At 41.0% G+C, this 20,539-nt stretch overlaps 1 pseudogene across 1 annotated transcript; it reads right to left on the reverse strand.

The window, feature by feature from the left end:
* Nucleotides 1-1,477: 1,477 nt before the first annotated feature.
* LOC144666394 (uncharacterized) lies at nucleotides 1,478-18,950 on the reverse strand (annotated as a pseudogene). The gene is made up of 5 exons (XR_013573179.1): nucleotides 18,886-18,950; nucleotides 18,574-18,707; nucleotides 14,110-14,203; nucleotides 11,493-11,538; nucleotides 1,478-6,227 (listed from the first exon to the last, which is right to left on the reverse strand). The product of XR_013573179.1 is annotated as an uncharacterized LOC144666394 (transcript).
* Nucleotides 18,951-20,539: the final 1,589 nt, after the last annotated feature.

Genomic DNA, 20,539 nt, shown 5'->3' on the forward strand with positions numbered 1-20,539 from the left:
GGTTTAAATTTTCACAGTTCAAAGTTCGATACATAACCGGTATCCTAAGAGTTTACTAAGTTTTTTGGAGCTTTACTAAAAAAAGTTCTACGTGTTTGAAAATAGCGATATGCGGACTTGTCGGCGCCATTTGTCAAAGCACCTTTGGTTCGGGTGCGAAACATTTAAATAGTAAAAATACTGGTTTACCTGAGGGAATGGGATTATACTTTCACTCGACAACTATTTTTATCTATCCTTGCTTGTAATAACACTTCAATTTGAACAAAAAAACGGCGAAATGGAAAGAAAATCTGCCTGAGACGTTTGACCGCGGTGAAGCCCAACCCCAACTAGTATTTGTTCCCAGACTGCAATTTGCATGACGCAATTTGACGCCAACAAATTGACAAGAGTGCCGTTTTTCGTAAAGCTTAGTTGAAGCATTTGAAGAATACCCGATACTTACTAACCAATCAAAATAACTGCTTGAGTTCTCGCGAGTAATCGAAAATTGGTACGCCAGCATGGCGCAATCAATAAGATACAACTCGCGATCAAAAGAGCGGGCACAGTGACTTGTCAACAGCACAGAGCTGTTTTTACTTGAGTGTCGAAAGTAAATTGCGTTTGCATTGGTTTTGCATTACTACGCTTAGTGATTGGCTTAAAAATCTCGCGCCACTTTCTCAGCCCATCAGAATTAAAACCAAAACCAATCGTGACTCCCCCGCGCACGTTTTCCCGCGCTTCGTGCCAGCTACATGTTTTTGCTTCGAGTTTTGATTGGTTTACTAAATTTTCTGTGTCCTTTGTGATTGGCCAGAGTAATTACTTTGGTTTTGGTTTTACGACACTCAATTGAAAACTGCTCAACTGGTACTTAGTCCCCCGAGAATCGAAATCACCCCTGCTAACTCCAGCAGGATATTCCCGAGTTACTCTTATTACGAATCCCAAGCTAATGTGAGTGCTTCTTCTAAGCGCTATCGAATTTAAGGTTTTTAAGTTCAAAATACACAAAGACGGTAAGAAGTATTTTCTATCAACAGGTGGCTAAGCGAGCAGGGGCACTTCTGCGCAAGTTTTGTTTTTGTCCTGAAGTTTTGTTTTTGTCGTGCGTTCTATTTTGACCTTCTTCGAGAAAAAGTAGAGGCTTAGACAGCCTTTACGCACTACAGAAATAGAGGCAAGCTAAAAACGATTGTAAACCTTGTGAGGATGAATTGTTCAAAAATGACACGAGCATGGGACAAGGAAAAATCTGAGTCCCCGAAGGGAATCGAACCCATTTTCGCCCAGAATACAGGTTGGGTGCTCTAACCAACTGAGCTACGAGAGACTCGTGGTGAGCCGGGCCATTTACTGGGTTGATATGTGACACGCGTCCTGCATACTGCTAGGATCAGCAATGTCGAAATCATAAAGTGTGTAAACGTCTTGCTAGTCGCATAAGATACGGAGAGCTCTCAAGGAAACTGAAAGAAACTTAGGCCAGTCAGACTCATCTCAGTGATTTATTTCATTTGAATGGAAGTCATGGGTAATCGAACTTTCTAACATGAAATTAAAACTCCCCATGCAAATATATGTATGAATGTATCACTTAAAAAAAGGATTGATTTCAAAATGGAATTTACAGCCATGCAAAATGCGAAAAAGGTATCATCATTCCCAGGCTCTTTCATTGACCTGTCACTGAAGCCTTAAGGTTAATGAAGATCAAGGACTATATAAAGGGAATCAACTATATCCTCTCTTGTTTTCACATTATCATTGCAAGCTCCGACAAGGATTAAGGCCAATCCCGTGAAACCTACACTTTTTGTCTAAACGTCCGGTACTCGGAATTGACTTCCGGTAGAGAAAAACGCTCGAGGTCCTGGACGAGAAAGGAAATTGTTCGCTCGCTCCTTGGAGACATGTTAATTAAAGAGCCTGTACAGTAAATTCATTTATATTTATAGCTAACAGCTAACAATTTGGTATCACTATAAGTTATGTTATATGTATGTTATTTTCGTATGTAAGATAAATCTCAAGACCATATGATCAAGTGACGGTATGATATTCTCTCTTGGATATAGTTGATTATTGATGTTTCTTTATATTTTTATGTCTAATGACTATGAAATTTTTAATAATAAATATATTAAACGTTTCAAAACGAACGACATCATAATTATAGTCAATTCAAGTTTCAATCAAAACTTAGAAATCCAAAAATATCTTTTTTTCGTCCATTTTAAACTTTTTTTTTAAACCTATTTTAATCACGAAATACCTAAACATTTCTTGATCGGTGAAATTCAAACACTAACGGTGATAATTATCCCTCCCTCAATATTCTTCTTTTGATCAAAAATAATTACCCAAACGTTTTGCACAATGCAGAAAGTTTGATGAGCTAACTACCTTTATATGAGTGCTCCTGTTAAATCTTACTCCAGTGAAGGAGGTCTAGAACTGGACAAACTAATTGTTTACCTAGACACTCGGACAATTGGGCTATAACAAACTGCTACGTACGGTGATAGGAAACAGAGCTAATTACCTTGTACCATGTTCAATAGACCCTTATGTTTTTATCGACCTTTCTAGTGATCCTGGGCATCTGCTCCTAAACGTATGACTCATAAGAGTAGATTGGCCGTGCGTTCTTAGCAAACGCGAGTTCAACATCCGTGTTCTTAGAGTCATCCTTCTTGGCAATCTTCCACCATAATGGCCTCAAACCATTCATTATCACGAACAACAAGCCCAGCACATCAGCGAGAACAGCCATCCACAGAGTGGCCTTCCCTGCCAGCGCTGCAATGACTATGGCCAGCTTGAGAACGACGGAGAACGAGATGTTCTCTGCCACTACTCGGCGACAGAACCGGCCGAGTTCCACCAGCTCTGGTATTTTAGCCAAGTTATTGCTCATCAGCGCCACATCTGCCGCCTCCACTGCTAAAGCTGTTCCTCCAGCGCCCATTGCAATCCCAATATTCGCCGCGGCCAGGGCTGGACCATCGTTTACGCCATCGCCCACCATACCCACAATGCTTTTGTTGCTATCACGTGATTTCGCGGTAATGTAGCGGCGGCGACGAGAACAGCCACTGGGCAAGAAACGCCTTGTGGATTCTTGATCATCGCTAAACACCTCGCACTCCGTGCCTTGCATTCCTTCTTGTCTCTCCTTGATCCACGATAGTTTGTCGTGCGGTTTCATCTCAGCAATGCACTCGTCCAGGCCTAATTTACTCTTCACGGCCATGGCTGTGCGTGAATTGTCACCAGTGATCATAGCAGACTGGACACGAAGTTTTCGCAGCCAGTTAAGGCTAGCAAGACTGTTGGGTCTGATGATGTCTGCAAGAGCTATCATCATTGCCAGCTTACCGTCCACGCACACGAAGATCACTGTTTTACTTTCATTAGACCATGTGACGTATTTGCTCTCCATGAATTTGTTCAGCTCTTGGACGCCGCCGATGCGATGAAGGAATTCATAGTTGCCAATCTGGACAAGATGACCATCAACAACACCGGAAATACCTTGCCCCTCGCGAAGTTCGAAGCGTGACACTTCCGGTAAAGTAGCGCTTTGCGACTTGACCATTTCCGCGACACAACCAGCAAATTCATTAACTACAGCTGCCGCCAGAGGATGACTGGACTTGCTTTCGAGCGCGGCGGCTAGGCGGAGAGCAGCTCGTTCATGCACGCCAAAAGTGCATTCAATGTCAACAACTTGAAACTTCCCTTCAGTCAGAGTTCCTGTTTTATCAAACGCAAGAACTTGCAGCTGAGCAAGGGTCTCAAGGTGAACGCCTCCTTTGATCAGCGCTCCTTTCCGCGCAGCCGCGGTGATGCCACAAACCACAGCAATCGGGGTGGACATGACCAGAGCGCAGGGGCACGCTATGACCAACATAACAAGCGCGCGTCGTCCCCATTCTTTTAGCTCTTGTGAGTAGGTTCCCACACCCGCTGCACCCAGGATTGCTGGAATAACGACCACCAAAGCTGCAACAATGACCACAGCTGGGGTGTAGTACTTCGCAAACCGGTTTATGGCAACTTCCGTCCTTGCTGAACCAGTTTGCGCTTCTTGGACAAGTTGTGCTACCTTGGATACCGTCGAGGTAGTCGAGTCAGATGTAGTCTCAACTTCCAGATAACCATTTTGATTGACTGTTCCACTAAAGACTTTAGAACCCACTGTTTTCTCGACAGGAACAGATTCACCAGAGACCGAACTCTCGTCTACAGCAGCTCTTCCTTTAACAACATCACCATCAAGTGGAATCAGTTCTCCTGGTCTTATGGCAATAGCCGTTCCTATGGTTACCGCTTCTACAGGAACACATTCACCGGTGCTCGCTAATATCGCCACTTGAGGTGCTTTGAGCATGAGCCCCGAGATAGTCCGCTGAACTTTGTACATGCAGAACTCCTGTAGTGCTTCGGCGAGAGAAAATACGTAAACTACAGCTGCGCCCTCGAGCCACTCCTGAATGGCCAGCGTCCCTGCTATGGCAATGAGCATGAGGATGTTGATGTCAACGCTGCAGGTCTTGAAAGAGACGTACGCTTTCTTGAGCACTGGAGCAATGCCGAAAACGATCTCTGCGATTGCCACCCATTGATACCAGGACGCCCCGCTAAAGAACGCTACAGTGGCTACTATCAGGAGAATGGTTTGTATCAAAAGGTAAATTAGAAACGACGACAGTGAAGGTGGCAGTCTTTCGCTCTCCTCGCCGTGCTGGTGGGATCCGGTTTCCATGATGCTCGCTCCCAGGTGCACGCGGTTAAGCGTATTGACCAACTCGGTGGCTGACGTCACTTCCGGGTCGTGACGAACGTACACAACACGACCAATGACATTGACTGCGATTGATACGACGCCTTCCAATGGCTCCAGGGATTCTTGAACGAGCTTGCTTTCCATTGCACAGCAAATGTTCTGTACGCGAAGTTTTGTCGTGTTTTGCTGTACGAGTGGTTTCTTCTCGCCGCTGTCGCTTTTCTGAATACCTCGCGGTGTTGGGGGAGGGGGTGGTCGGGTAAAATCCACTGCAGTCGGTCATTGAGATTCTGCTCGCAGATTTATATCGAGCGCATAATTCTCCAACTGATACTTTAAGCTCGTCTTTCTTGCAGCAGTTATCTTCAGGTGGTTTGTGCGTGGAGCCATTACAGAACTTACTTGCACAGCACTTGTCTTCCGGTGGAGAACACGTGACAGCTATAGCGGGGTTGCGTGACTGACATGTCACATCGGGCAGTTTGGCATGAGAGCAAGAGCTTCCGGTGTCGCAGCAAGTGGACACTGAGCTTGCACCAGCTAAACTGGACGGTCTGACACTGTCCTTATCAGTGCAGCTGCATGATGACTGACAAGGACTGCAGCAGTCATCTCTACACCTCTCTTCACAGCAGTCAGGGGTGGTTCTCCTCGAAGTAACAGCCGACTCACTTGTGTCACTCTGTGAGGTTTCGTTTCCGGGGCAACAGCCTCGACGTGGAGACGAGTCCAAAGTGGCAGCATGACGAGGTGTTTTATCACAGCATGTATCTTCATTCTGTAGCTGTGGCTTCTGCTGAGAGTTACAGTCGCTTGGCAGAAGTTGATCTCTTCCTACTTCGTCAACAACACCAGAACAGCACTTACTATTGCAAGTCGATTCTTGGCGACTAGGGTCAGCTGGCTCAACACATGGCTGTTTTGTACAAGACGAAGTGCACGGGCTGGTTTGGTTTTCTCTACTAAAGACTTCTTTCTCACTGTCACAACAACTTTTCGTCTGATTTGCGCAAGAAGCAGGAGGGTATGGGCTGAGCTGGTTTTCTCCATTACTCATTTCTTTCTCGCGACAACTTTTTGTCTGTCTTGATGGAGCGGTCTCCTTTTTTTCATTACACACATCTTTCTCGCTGTCGCAACAACTCTTTGTCTGCTTTGCGCAAGTAGCAGGAGGACATGGAATGGTCTCCTTTTTTCCACTACACACATCTTTTCCACCCTCGTAACAACTTTTTTTCACTGGCGGGCAAGAATCTGTCGGATTCATGGTGTCAGAGCATTTCACCGCTGAACGACACTTTGCTGCGATCTCATCGTTTGGCAGGAAATGATTGATATCTTCAGAGTCCTGGTCGCCATGGTAACACTCAACGCACGCGCACGAGTCTTCGGGTAGATCATCTGAGCAGCAGTCGCAATGATATTCCTGGCACATGATTGGTGCGTTCTGTTGAAAAAAAGATTTCAATAGAATGGGTTTAAACAGAAATTTGTTATGAAATTTTGAAATAATGTAGTGCTATTGTGACACATCTAACGACACTAATACCCTCGTCCACCGCTTGAATACGCACACCAAAGGGGCAGAGTTAAGTGTCTCAGAAGAGCCTCTGGTGTCTGTATTATGGAGGTGTCTGTATTTAAGAGGTAGAGATTTTATGAATTCTGATTTCTCTGGGACCAGGTGAACTGTCCATAAATAGGTGTCTGCACTGTGGAGTTGTCCGTAAGGAGAGGTTTGACTGCAGTTTATGTGACAGATACCACCACTGAAGAGCTGCAAACACAACGTCGGAAGAAGCCACAACAAGGATGGGTGGGGATAGCCTGCAATGCAGGCGTTTTTGATACGCGAGCGCATTCGGCCTTGGAGTCACAAGCGTAAAGGGCGGAAGAGAAACACACTCTTCATTCAGCCTCACTCCCACTCCCTAGGACGCTTTTTTCGACTTTTTTGCTTGTTTACAAGCAAAAGGGAGGAGAATAGCGGGCAATCTCGAACCACATTCTTGTTAACTCACAAGGGACTGTTATAATTTCTCAAGGGAATATTTTAATTTCTCAAGGGATTACTTTCCGCTGTGGGTGATCACTTGCGATCTCGTAGAAAAAACGTGACTTGTCAAATTTACAAACGTTATATAACAACTTTATAAAAGTGACATGTCAGCTTTCTTATCTCAACGCACGTGTGTCTGAAAGGCGATCTATAAAAAGCGTCGCACTAACAATGGATTGCGTAACTAACGCTAAAACACGAATAAATAATCACTAGCACTTACATGGTTTAAAAATTACAAACGTCAAAAATAAACCATACCAAAAAAACTCGCTCTTTTCAAAGATATTATTGAAGTTAAAACAAATGCAAGAGATGGGGGCTTCTTTTAGCTTAGGAGCGGTTAAAAATTAGGCCAAATTTGGTTACTACAAGCGCCATTTTGCAATGTTAATGATTAGCGCTTTGCAATCCGAGTCGATGTGACCTCGCGTTGACAGCAATGTTGCATGAATCGGCTTTACAACAGTTACAACATGCAATCGTATCTACGCAGTTCGAGTGGAATTTCAGTCAAAGACAGCAAAATTCTTTCGTATTTCATCTTCAAATATAATTCGAAAGCATATATATATATAAGCACTGCATATATGGCTTTTGTTTAATCCTTCTTAAGCAAAACGAAGAAGCCCAGGGGGGGGGGGGGGGTACTCCGACTTGTTAATGAAGGGGATGATCGAATGAAGGCAAAACTCAGGACCCCAAAAAAATCCCTAAGTCTTCCGACATTACCCAAAAAAATCCCTGGACCAAAAATAACCCCCAAAAGAATCCCTTGTCAAATTACCCCTAAATTGCCAGAAGGGGCAATAACGCTCGAGTTTGATTATTCATCATACCATAAATACGCCAAGGCCGCGCCAAGGCACTTTAGTTTGTTTTTAATACCCCCCAAAATCCCCTATTTGAATCAAGTCACCCAAAAAAATAGTTGCCAAATCTTCCAACCCTAAAAAAATCCCGGAAACGAAAATTTCAAACCCAAAAAAATCCTTCCATCATCCCCGTCATTTACAAGCCGGAGTACCCCGCCCCCCCCCCCCCCCCTCCCCTGGGCGAAGAAGCTGTCTTGATATTCGACCCTCGCAGAGCCCAGACAAAACGCAGCATGAGTGTATCGATTTTTTCGTGCTTTTTCGTGGAGCAATCGTAACGATACGGCCTTGAACACATTGAACAGCGGTCTACCTATAACAATTCAAATATGGCGTCGCAAAAACAAAGTGTCGAACGCATATTTTGCTGTTTCATTTGCTAATTTCGCTGCCGTAATCGACTGCCTCGATAGGTACTTGCAATTTTAAAGTATAGAATTGTCAGATCTCGGTGAAATTTGCACTATTTATTTGTGTAATGTTGAGGAATATGTGTATAAATACCCGGCGCGGACGAGCCATTTTTGACAAAATTATATGGCTGCATTTCCTCCGCGAAGATAGGAAACTGTTAAACTAAACTACAAAGCAACTGTAATGATAAGTTCGAAGAACAATGCACAGAATAAACGTTCGACTCATACTTCATGAAAAAAAGTCGGTATCTCAAAGAGACTTTGATTAAATCTCTTCCCAAGCCTCTCCCGAGTTGCTAAGGAGAGGAGGGGGACATTTCTTCCGATGGTGGAAAATTGTTTCTGGTAAAAGTTCAGTTTTTTCTAACTCCATTTAGCGTTTCGACATGAAAACAACTCTAACTGGGAAAATAACATCACTCGAAAATAAGCCTTTGTACCAGGCTGAGTTCCGAAATTCAGCGGCTAATTACCCGGAAATTATTTGCCCCGCATTTCCGGTTTTGTGATCGACGCAGCAAAGATTGGGGTACTTTCACGAATTTTGTGGTTTAATACTTATGATAGCGAATTGCGAAACGTAAAATCAGCGCAATGGAAACCACTTACACTGGAATTCACTCAGATGGTTTTGCGTGACATGTTCCCGAACTACACAGCCCGGGCTACACAGTCACTTCTTATCGACAAACGGCCGGATAATAATGATAATAATTATAAGATATTCGCAGGATGTAGTAAGTTTTCGTTTGCATTGTCAAAGGACGGCAAAAAGGATCATGACTAATACACCACACGAGTACTACGAGCAACATACGGGTAACATACGAGTAACACACGAAACATACGGGCACATACGGGTACATACAGGTAATATACAAGTAACATACGGATACTTACGAGTAACATACGGATACATACGAGTAACATACGGGTACATACGAGTAACATACGGATGCATACGAGTAACATACCAATACATACGTGTGCATACCAATTCCTTTTTCAATTCCCTTTATTTTGTTCTATTTTTCATTTTTATCAGTATGCTCCCCCACCCCCCTTCCCGTCAACAAGGTTGCGTGACGAGCCCAAAGGACAAAACGTATTGAAGACGTATCAAGAATTTGAAATGTTATAACGTCAATAGCTCAACTTCTTGAATTCACTTACATACGATCTTACCCGTAACATACGAGTAACAAAAGGACACATATAGGTGCATACCAGATCCTATTTCATTTCACTTTATTTTATTTTGTTTTTTTATTTTTCATTTTTTTGTTCCTTGTCCTTTGCGCTCGTCACGCAATCTTTTCGGAGGGGAGAGCGATGGAGAAACACGTTACATCTAATGACCAATAATTGATTTTTCGATTATTATACTCGTATGTTACCTGTATGTACCCGTAATTGCGCGTATGTTTTGTTTTGTTTACTTGTGTTAAATAAAATAAAATGAAATGAAATAAAATAGGAACTGGCATGCATGTATCCGTATGTTACTCGTATGTATCCGTATGTTACTTGTATGTTACCTGTATGTACCCGTATGTGCCCGTATGTTTCGTGTGTTACTCGTATGTTACCCGTATGTTACTCGTGGTACTCGTGTGGTGTATTAGTCATGATCGGCAAAAAGTAGCCTGCGTTGCAGACGAACAAAACCCCGGTATAGTGCGTCTGCGAATTAGAGCACAAAAGCTTGTTCCGGCCCCCCGCGTGTTACCAGGGATTTCTATAATAACCTCTGATTGGCTTTTGAATAGGGCCGTTCTTTCGTGCGTCGTAATTGGTCGAGTGCTTCATGAGAAACCATAGTTACGCTTTCGACGAAGACCAGATACAAAACAAACTTGGCGGCGATCACGGCAGATCGGACCAGATCGGTGAGAATTAGCGTTTGAAGCGGTAAAAAAGCAGCCGGTTCGAACTATCTGATCTCATGGTATAAATGTTGAATAATCTACATTTGTCTTGTGGTGAAAGAATGTCACACAACGAACATCCGTCATCCGTGATGAGAAGCAACACTCCTTGCAACACAATAAACAGCCAGACCCGGCATTACAAATGCAGAATGCAAACGACATCTTCACGGAAAATTTAGGACCAGAGGGAATATTTCATAAGCTCAAAAAATATCTTGCAAATATGAATGTTCCAAGACTAACCGCGATAGTAATTACATATGACAAATGTAAAACAGAGGTGTCAAAATATCCGGGCAAAATATACAAACGGAAAGCCGTGCAGACCAATGTCTTATGGCTCTACTCAACTTTAAACGCCTCCAAATAATACAACTGACAGCATATCGTGCCCTTTCTAAACAAGTGAAAAGCGAAATAGATTGGATGACCAATTCCAATACAGAACGGCAAATTTACAAATTAATGACAAGAACGTTTTACTGTATCTGGTATCTGGTATTCATCGAACGCGTAACTATGGTTTCTCATGATGCACTCGACCAATTACGACGCACGAAAGAACGGCCCTATTCAAAAGCCAATCAGAGGTTATTATAGAAATCCCTGGTAACACGCGGGGGGCCGGAACAAGCTTTTGTGCAGTAATTCGCAGACGCACTATACCGGGGTTTTGTTCGTCTGCAACGCAGGCTAGCAAAAAGTCGATAGGGATAGTATAAAATTGACAAAGATGAAAGCTATAACTTGTATTGGCGCGGAGACGAAATTTAACACTGTGACGATGGTTTGGTGCCAGAGGCTTATCTTGCGAGGTTTAAGGTCACGGTTTAGTCTACGCTGACTCTTCCTTTTCCCCTCTCCTTTTTCCTCCCCTTTCGACGTCTGCCACGCAGGCTAAGTGGTAGTCATCTGATTCATTGATCGCGTGTACCATTAGTTCACAAAGCTACAGATTTTATTTACGGTAGCCCGAACCGCAAAGAATGGGGAAGCCTGGCCGATCAAAAATTAAGGGCATGAAAAGTAAGAAATAAACAAAATTACATGTATGTTGCTCGGTTCATTCTTCGTTTACTCAAGTAACTACAGCGATAAGAGGGTCATTTTGAGATCATACCTTGGTAGTTGTTGTTTCGGTAACCCGCTTCATGTCACTGATAGAGCGTGCAGCACGTAAAGAAATTGTGTAAGACTAGTTGACTGGTGGGTAGTACGAAATCAAAAGAAGCCGCGTCATTGGCCCATTTCCGTCACGCAATCTTCGCTAACTTTTGTATAGCTGAACCAGCACGCGTTTCGTTAAATTTATTCGCAGATTTCGCTTAATGTATTCGTTAAATTATGTATTTTCCCCAATTACTGTTTATTTACACACACAGTGCCCCGTAACAGAGAATTTTAATAATTGATTTGAACACATGCATCTACCTGTAGAGGGGTTTATTTCTTGTTTGCGTAAGCACGCTCTTGCTCCCTACAGTTGAGAAAAAAACCATTCAGTTCAGTTCGTAGATCGACCTAAAAGAGGTCGGTAAAATAAGTCAGCCTATGGCGCGAGTTAAAAAATAAAATAAAATACTGCTAGCTGTCCATTTCCAGAACCGTACAGTCATAGCTCTTACAAAGGGCTTCTTAATACTGAAACAACAAACGAAGACGCTACATATTGTGGACAAAAAAGCTCAAAGTAAATCTACAAATGACTCAAAACGTTCACAGCCCTTGATGGGTCCTTTAGGTCTCTCATTCAGCCATCAATCGTTGAAAGACGCAGGAAAAGAGTCGTAAAAGAAAATTGTTTCTTAAGCGTTATTTTGCGTGCGTTCTTATGCGTTGAAAAATCGAAAGGTTGTGAACAGTCTAAAACAACTCAAAAGTGACCCACTGTTTTACACGTTGAAAGAGAATCGAAAAAGAGTAAAACAGAACAATTTCCTTGCCTGAATGATAGCTGAAGGAATGATTTCCTCTGTTGAAAGTTGAAATAATTACGAAACCATGCACGCGTCTTCCGTCTGAAAACTCAAATGTTCTAGAGACGTTTCTAAGCTTTCAACACAAGAATGGATTCAACCCTTGAAATGTTATATTTTGGCGACGTATCTGGTGGGCTAAGCTTATCTGTATAAAAACAAGGAAAGTGCGTTGGGAAAATTTCTATGCTGGCGAAATTTCAACTCAAAGCATGCGGTCCACAAGTCAAACAAACACTGACCGATAAATCGCGAAACAAAATAAAACACTGAGGAGATAAGAAACTGTGCGATCATTTACTCTGAGAATGATTTCCGGTTTAACCGTTTCCCTCCCAAGAGTGGATGTTCATAACGATGTTACATCAAATTCTCCCAACTAACTTGAAAGGGAATGTGCAATACTAAGAAAGGGGAATTTGGATTCTTATCTCAAAATGAAAATGGTTTTCTCTTCGACTAACAACTACTTGTCTCGGCTTTATCTAAGTATAAACTATAGCAATGTTAAATGTTTTCATTCTGAAAGATCGCATGGTTGCAAAAACAATAATCATATTTTCTTTCTTATCTTCCAATAACCCTGACATATTTTGGCAATCCTTTGTGGGAATTTTGAGGTAGTTGTTAAAAAGAACGTAAATACTACTGGGATGTCACGGAAACACTGTACACAAAATTTTCTTCGCTTTTTCTTGTGCGCTTATGTTAAAAGAAGACTGCCAACGAAAACAGTGATAGTGCGATGATCCACGAATTCTCCATTGTAGCGTATGGGAAACGTATATTTAAGCCTGGTTCTCATATGATCGCCCCGATCGTTTCTTTCGCATCGATCGTTTGCAAATACTGAGACGATCGTAGACGATTGAAGCATTTAGAAGCGATCGGAGGTTCTCATATGATCGTCCCGATAGCCTGGTATGAGCGAATACCAACGAAAAACAATCATTTTAGCTCTGGATCCAACACAATGGCAGCCTTCAATGAAAGAGCAAAACTCGTGGCCTCCCCTATCTTCTCGGTTCCTGCATATTTATGACGAAGAAGGGAAATAAGCTAGAAGGATGGAACACGGGCGATCCAAGCGATCGTGATCGCCCCCAATCGCCGCAGACGTTAGCCGATCGTCTGTGTAATGTTCTCAAATAATCGCCCCGATTGCAACAAAACGTTTTGAAGTGACAGAGGCGATAGAAACGATCGGGGCGATAATGTGAGAACCAGACTGGATGTGTGCGCAATGAACTTTAACATTCGGTTATCTGTCGCGAAGACTGCCGCCTTCAATCCTCTTACAAATAACAAAGACAAACAAATCCCGAAGTTCTGCTTAATCATCCACCTTCGGTTTTCAGCGCTCGTTATTACATGGGTGTTATTTATACAACTAAAGCAACAATCAAACCCTAATTACAAAAGATTTACGGCATTCAAATAATAAAAACGTTTCGTAATCCATTGTTTTTTCTTTTCAACACGTTTGCTATTGTACCTGGGGCAAAGTTGTTACTTTAGTTAGATAAACAACACCCATGTACTTATTATCCAACTTGTGAACTGACTAAGGAATGTCTTCGAAAAAAAAAATCACTGAACTTCCAAACTATTGTAAAAGCTATTTTCTGAATTGACAACTAATTTAAACTCCTAGGAAGTTCATTGGTATTGCGGAAAATAGCCTCTCGAAATAAATCGCCCACTATAAAAAATAGCTGTGTGGTCATATAATTTAACACTCAGTTTCAATTTATTGTGGCGATTGTTGATGCTCTTTTTGCCTTTCCACAAGGTTGCGACAATGTTACGCATGCTGGCATACTTGCAAAAAGATATTTTATAAATGGACGGAGAAACCACGTCGAATTTAATAGCTTGGCGAGCAACATAAGATGCAGCAATAACAGACGATGGATTTTAAATAAGTAATTAACTAAAGAACCGTCTTCGATCGTTGGACGATCACTAAACAATGAGAAAATTAGCAAGACACACACACATGAACTACGGATATCATACTAACAGAGTTTGTCAGAACAATTGTTAGAACAATTCTTTGTGTTGTTACTTACAAATTAATCGTTGCTTTGATAACGCTGTCGACGAAAGCGGCCGGCCTGAGTCAGTCTCCTTTATTGCAGCTGGAAATTATCCAAGGTGTGGCTGCTGGTAAAAAAGAGACATTTGAAACACGTCCGAAAACGGGTGACCAAATAGGCGTCATTTCAAATTTGCAATAAGCCAGGAAAGACGCACTTTAAAGCATGAAATGTGCGGAAAAATTGCGGCCCTTAGCGTAAATTACGTAACAAATAAACAACTAAATTTAAAACTACAAGAATTAACGTCCAATCGGGCAAATAATTTGCTCAAAGAAAAGAATCAATAATTGAGATCAGTCTATACCTGAAATCTCGATCCTGACATTGAGCGCACTGAAAGCAATACAAGTTGAGATCACTGACTCCTACATGTAAAACAACTTTGAGGAATGTAAAACTATGTATCAACCGGCACCAAAAGGAATGTAAACAAAAATTGTTCATTTGTAAACAGAGCTCACTTGCACCGTAAAACAAAAGACATATGCGACATTTTGAAGAGGCTTGTCCATCAGTTGCTATCAATAAAAAAGTTGTTTAGAGAAAAACATTCAAGATTATCAGCCTGTTTGTAAAAGTGATAAGATTGAGAAAGAATTTTTTTTTTTGCTAAAGCACGATCTGCTAAAAGAACAACAGCAAGTCCGTCACGTTGTTCTATAAACTCCCGAACAACCTGCCCTGTCTTGCACTTTTAAAGTGGCAGTGATGAATAAATTAGAAAGCATAAACAGATGGCTGTAAAAAATAAACAAATAAATGAAAAAGATATTTGAAAGGCTTAGCTATTGTACCCCTGCATTTCTGTATAAACCTTTTCTGCCCAGAGTCAAAGCTTAATATATGTAATGTGGCTCTAACTTTTGAGATTGTGACTGCATCCTGAGGTGGGACATTAAAATTAACAGCTATGGAACAATACAATGCGGGTTCTAACACCTTGTTTGCGGATGAAACCCTAGTGTGTGACCATTCAAAGCTGTTGCGCAGTACTTTCACACAGTTCGCTTATCGTTCGTACTGGGGGTTCATCCACTCATAGCCCACATAGTATCTTGGCACGTACCGGTTTGTGTCTATTTGGCAAATGTGTGATAAGTTGTTAAACTGCCAATTTATTTGCCTCAGCCAAAAAATTTTAGTTGCAAATAAAAGTGTTAAGTTTGAATACTCTTTTCAAAGAAATTAACTGGCTCTGGGCTACAAAATTGTTTGCATCCATTTATAAAATTTGACAAGACATTGATCCAAACTTCACACTGTAACTTTCCTACTTCTAATCAGGGTCAGCCAGGAGGGTAAGTGGTATACAAATATACCTGAAAACATGTACCCGGTATACACAAAATTTACCCTCAAAAACATTAAAATACCCAAATTTGGAAAAACACAGTATACTTTATACCTCATAAAAGGCCCAAATTTAGCATAAAATTACTGTATATCCTATTTAAAATCCCGCTGTATACCGTATACCTTAAAACCCTGGCCAACCCTGGATAATGGCATTTATTTTTTGGTGTACTGTTCCTAACAAGTATTTGGACTGAATAGAGAAAAGTGTTTCATTTAAAAATATAATTTGTCAGAGTACATGCAAAATAGAACCAGAATGATAAAAAAATATGCAAACCAAAAAAACTTTTTTGCCCAATATGAATGACCGTGAAATTTTCATAGAATTTTTTTGTCTGAGATTCAGGGGGCTAACCGCTTATTTTAAGAGTTTTATGTTATTATGATGGTAACCACAACTTTTTTCATTTATTTTTCCATTTTTTGACTGATTGAGAGATTGAGAGACTGCTATGTCAACTGCAAATAATGCACTGCTTATGTGCAATACCAAGTTCCATACAACTTGCTACAAAAATATTAAAATTATGCATGGCCTGTCCATCTCTGAGCATAAAGACAAAAAGGCAGACCTGCCAAGTCTCTGCTGGAAAACTTCCAGTTTCCAAAATCTTGACCAGCACCTTAGAGAAACTTCTAATTCTGAGTGGGTTGAACACTAACTTAATGTCTGAGTGCGTACAAAATGTTTCAGCTAAGCATCATACTGGAGAAGGGTGTGATAGGTAATATATCAAACACAAGAGTGTTTCATCGCATTTCCAAACACGGAGAAGAGAGTTGAAAATATGACTCAAAGCATTGTATTTTTGACCATGGAAGAATGTGGTTGATTTGTTTCATACAATGACGCCAAAAATACACTTGTGAATTGGAAGGAAAAACAATGCAAAATCACATGCACATGTGACAGCTCATATTTAAGATTGCAGTTTTTGCACTTGAAGACAGCGAATGTGTGACAAATTTTGTCCTAAATGTTCCAGTTGATTTCAAGGTCAAGGTTTTTCCAAACTTTTTCAAGAGTTTTCCAAACTGGAAGTTTTCCAGCAGAGACTTTTTGTCTTTTTGCTCAGAGATGGAAACGTTATGCATAATTTTAATATTTTTGTAGCAAATTGTATGGAACTTGGTATTGCACATAAGTGGAGAGTAAAAGATTCATAAAGAAACTAAACACATATACCAAATGGAATTTCAACTTTTTTATCATTTGGCAAACACGCAAGATTGAATCAATTTTTAAACTAAAAGACAAAGACATACATCTGTTGCACGTCATTTACAAAGGCACATGTATTTGTGGACAAACATATATTGGCGAAACAGCAGGCAACATGGAGGTTCGTGTCAACGAGCATTCACATGTTAATGAGCAGTCAGAGCCAGCTAAACACATTAAGAAACACCCAAATCACAAGTTCTCGTGAGAGGTTCTAACCACCGCTCATTCGTGGATGAAAAGGAGAATAAAAGAAGCATTTTACATTGCACATTTCCAACCAGAACTTAACAAACAAGTCCAATCCTTTGACCTAACCTTGTCCCCCATGGGAACTGGTATTACGTAACGGATTAGCCAAAACTATAAAAACACCCAGCTTCATGCAGATTTTCACTCTGAAGATGACCAAATAGATAAAAAAACATTTCGTCATATTTTTAACAGCTTTTAACCTTAATTTTTAATATATTTTTTTTATCAGTGAAATGTACATACTGCTAGATTCTGTTTTTGGAAAAGTTGCAACAATTTCTCGAGTTTTCTGAGATTTTCCTTACAATGTGTTAGTCATGTTACAACATTTACATGGTCTATACTCTCATTGACCATAGCTCTCAACCAAAGAGCATGCAAGAATTGTCTTAGAGGGTTCAATGGGTTTTTCAGGATCCAGGGTTTGGCTTTTTTGAAGGCTAAGATATGGGATTTTTAATGGAAAAGGGAGAGAGATTCGAGATTGAAATTATGAACGGGACATGTGAATTGGCGGTTTTACAAGCAGGGATTCAGGAAATTACACTTAAAAGAAACACAATCAGGATAGTCTGGTGACAAAAATTGGTGTACTTGTATAGAAAATGAAGTTGCGATCTTGGTTAACGTCCCAAAGGGCTGCTAAAAGCGTTTGTTTTGACTTACACAAGTTACCCCTGTTTCCCACATTCAAGTTACATGGAAAGAAAGAAATATGCTCATTGTCGGTGACCAAAGACTCCAAGAACAATGTTTCGAGAGAATATACACCCACTGAAAAGCCTTTATACTTGAGGCAAGGGATTAAGAAACAATAAATAAGCCGATAAAAACCTTTGGGATTTTGGGATTGAGGGAAAATTTTAGCCGGGATGGCGGGATCCAAAAACCCTATTGGGGACCCTCGTCTTAGTTATATAAGTTATAAATCTGAACTCAAGCCTACATTGCAATTGGTGTGGTGAATTCAGCCAGTCATTTATTGTTTTGGTTGTGAAAGAAAGGGGGAACTCCAAAGTGGATGGGGGCTTATAGGGGGGGGGGGGGCATAACAAATTTCATGCTCCAAAAAGTAGGTTTATTAGAGGGGGGCTAATAGTAGGGGGCTTAAATAGAGGATTTACTGTCTGTATATAAATACATCACAAGACGCAGAATCCCAGGGGGGTACTCCGGCTTGTTAATGACGGGGATGATCGAAGGATTTTTTTTGGGTTTGAAATTTTCGATTCCAGGATTTTTTTGGGTTGGAAAATTTGGCAAGTATTTTTTTGGGTATCTTGATTTAGATAGGGGATTTTTTTGGGTATTAAAAACGAACTAAAGTGCCTTGGCGCGGCCTTGGCGTATTTATGGTATGATGAATAAACAAAACGAGCGTTCTTTGTGTTATTTTGTTGCACCTACTGGCAATTTAGGGGTAATTTGGCAAGGGATTTTTTGGGGGGTTATTTTTGGTTCAGGGATTTTTTTGGGTAATGTCGGAAGACTTAGGGATTTTTTTGGGTCCTGAATTTTGCCTCCATTCGATCATCCCCGTTATTTACAAGCCAGAGTACCCCCCTGGGCGCAGAACATATGAAACACTTATTTTCACTCACCTATAAGGTATGAGCTTAATATATTAAACAACAACTTGTTTTGAGTACTGTTGATAGATATTGAGCCTAATGAAATGTGAGTGTCCAAAAGATTCCACACGCCATTTACAGCAATAAGTGCCGACCTGAAGCTCCTGAAATGAAAGGAATGAAACAAAATTCATAAAAACTCGGTGACGCAACATTCGAAAGCATTCTTTTACGTGTGAAAAAAACGAAATCACAAAACAGTAAATTAAGTGGCTAGGGCGACGTAAATGCAATGAACACGTAAAAAGAATCAGTAAAACACAGGGCAAGAAAACCACGTACTTTTACCTCCACAGAAGATTTCGTGCAGCACGGTGAAGTCACCACCTGAGTCAGTTGAAAGTTGCCATCTCATTATATGAGCCCGCGGTTGTCAGTTTTGGTCAGTGAGAATACTGAACAGTAGATACGTGGTGTAAGCAAACGCCAAAGGAAGCATGAAGCAGTCAGTTTTTTCGACTTTTTTTTGCTTGTTTACAAGCAAAAAGAAGTAGAATAGCGTTTACCTGGGCTAAAATCTGAACCGGAAGGGATTGCATTCTTGTTAACTCTCAAGGGACTGTTTTAATTTCTCAAGGGAATACTTTCCGCTGTGGGTGATCAAAGCGCGTGACTTGTAAAGTGTCACTCTATAGTTGTGCTTCAGCACTTCCGTTCTTGTAGAAAAAACGTGACTTGTCAAATTTACAAACATTATATAAGAATCAAATACGTGAGTAGCCCAAATCTTACGTCACATAACCAATTAAGAATGTAAGGGGTTCAGCGCTCGAAGGCAGCGAAGTTTAAAACGATTAAGAACGCAATTTTTACTAGTACAAGTCTTTAGGCGCTAATATTAATTTAACCTAAAATCACATAGCGAAAACAAAGACCGCTTGGACATGTCCAAGCTATTTAAAACTACCACTACGTCAGACCCATGTCACGCGATCTCTCGCTTGTAGCTATAAATAATCATTCACCTATTTTCAGTTTGAATACTCTGCGCTCTGTTTGTGTGAAATATTTATTGTTGTGTTACTCAAGCGTTTGGCTCGGAGCGAGTACAAGTCGTACAATTTACCCGGAACGTGTTAAATATTGCAAAACAACGACTTATTTTTTGGATATCCCAATTTTTGTTTTGAGTTTACGGTATTTTGAGAATCGAAACGTTATCGAAACGTAAGTTGCAAGCTCAGCAAGAATGTGTCAAAGCACGGGATACACGTCATCGCGCCAGGGGAATTACCAAAAGCTTGTCGGAAGACGCTAAATGGAGAAACACAATGGGATAGCCTTTATAGTCTACTCTTTATTTTGGCGTGATTTGGCTTTCTTTTAAATGAACTGGTTTGGGTTATTTTATTGAACATTCGGAACAAAATAAATATTTGCATGCGTAAGCTGGCATTTTTCCGGCTAGGCATGTGGTTTTAAAAAGCAAAAGATGACGTGGTAAAGGAAATTCATGTCACGTTCACTCCGTGACTAACGCAAACACGACTTGTGTGTTTCTCAAGTGACTGCTTTTCTAAAGATTTTACTGTGCGGCGCCGTGGCTTTAATTTAGCCAAAGCACAGAAAGAGGTCAGGAGGTCAAACATTACCCGCACGAACACACTAAAACGTTGCTAATAGTTAACCAAAGGGAACTCATTTCGTGACAATTGATTATTTCTGCTGAGTTGCACAATTTAGAATTGCAACATCATCTAGCAAAGCGCACTATTACTAAAAATAGATTTCGCCACATGATACCCCCCCCCCCCCCCTGCGTGAGTCGGACAACAATTTTAGTTTTGGCAAAGGCTTTGTATGGAGGGGACGCATTCTTGACAAGAAAAAAAGGGCGAGAAAGGCACAATTTGAGGCCGAGATTCTCGAAAGACTCGAAAAATGATAGATTTCAAACATTTTTGCTTTAGTAAGTGAAAAACAGATTGAAGGTATC

This window comes from Oculina patagonica, chromosome 1 (assembly GCF_052425735.1).
Source record: "Oculina patagonica isolate OP01 chromosome 1, crgOcupat, whole genome shotgun sequence".
NCBI classification, from domain to species: Eukaryota; Metazoa; Cnidaria; class Anthozoa; order Scleractinia; family Oculinidae; genus Oculina; species Oculina patagonica.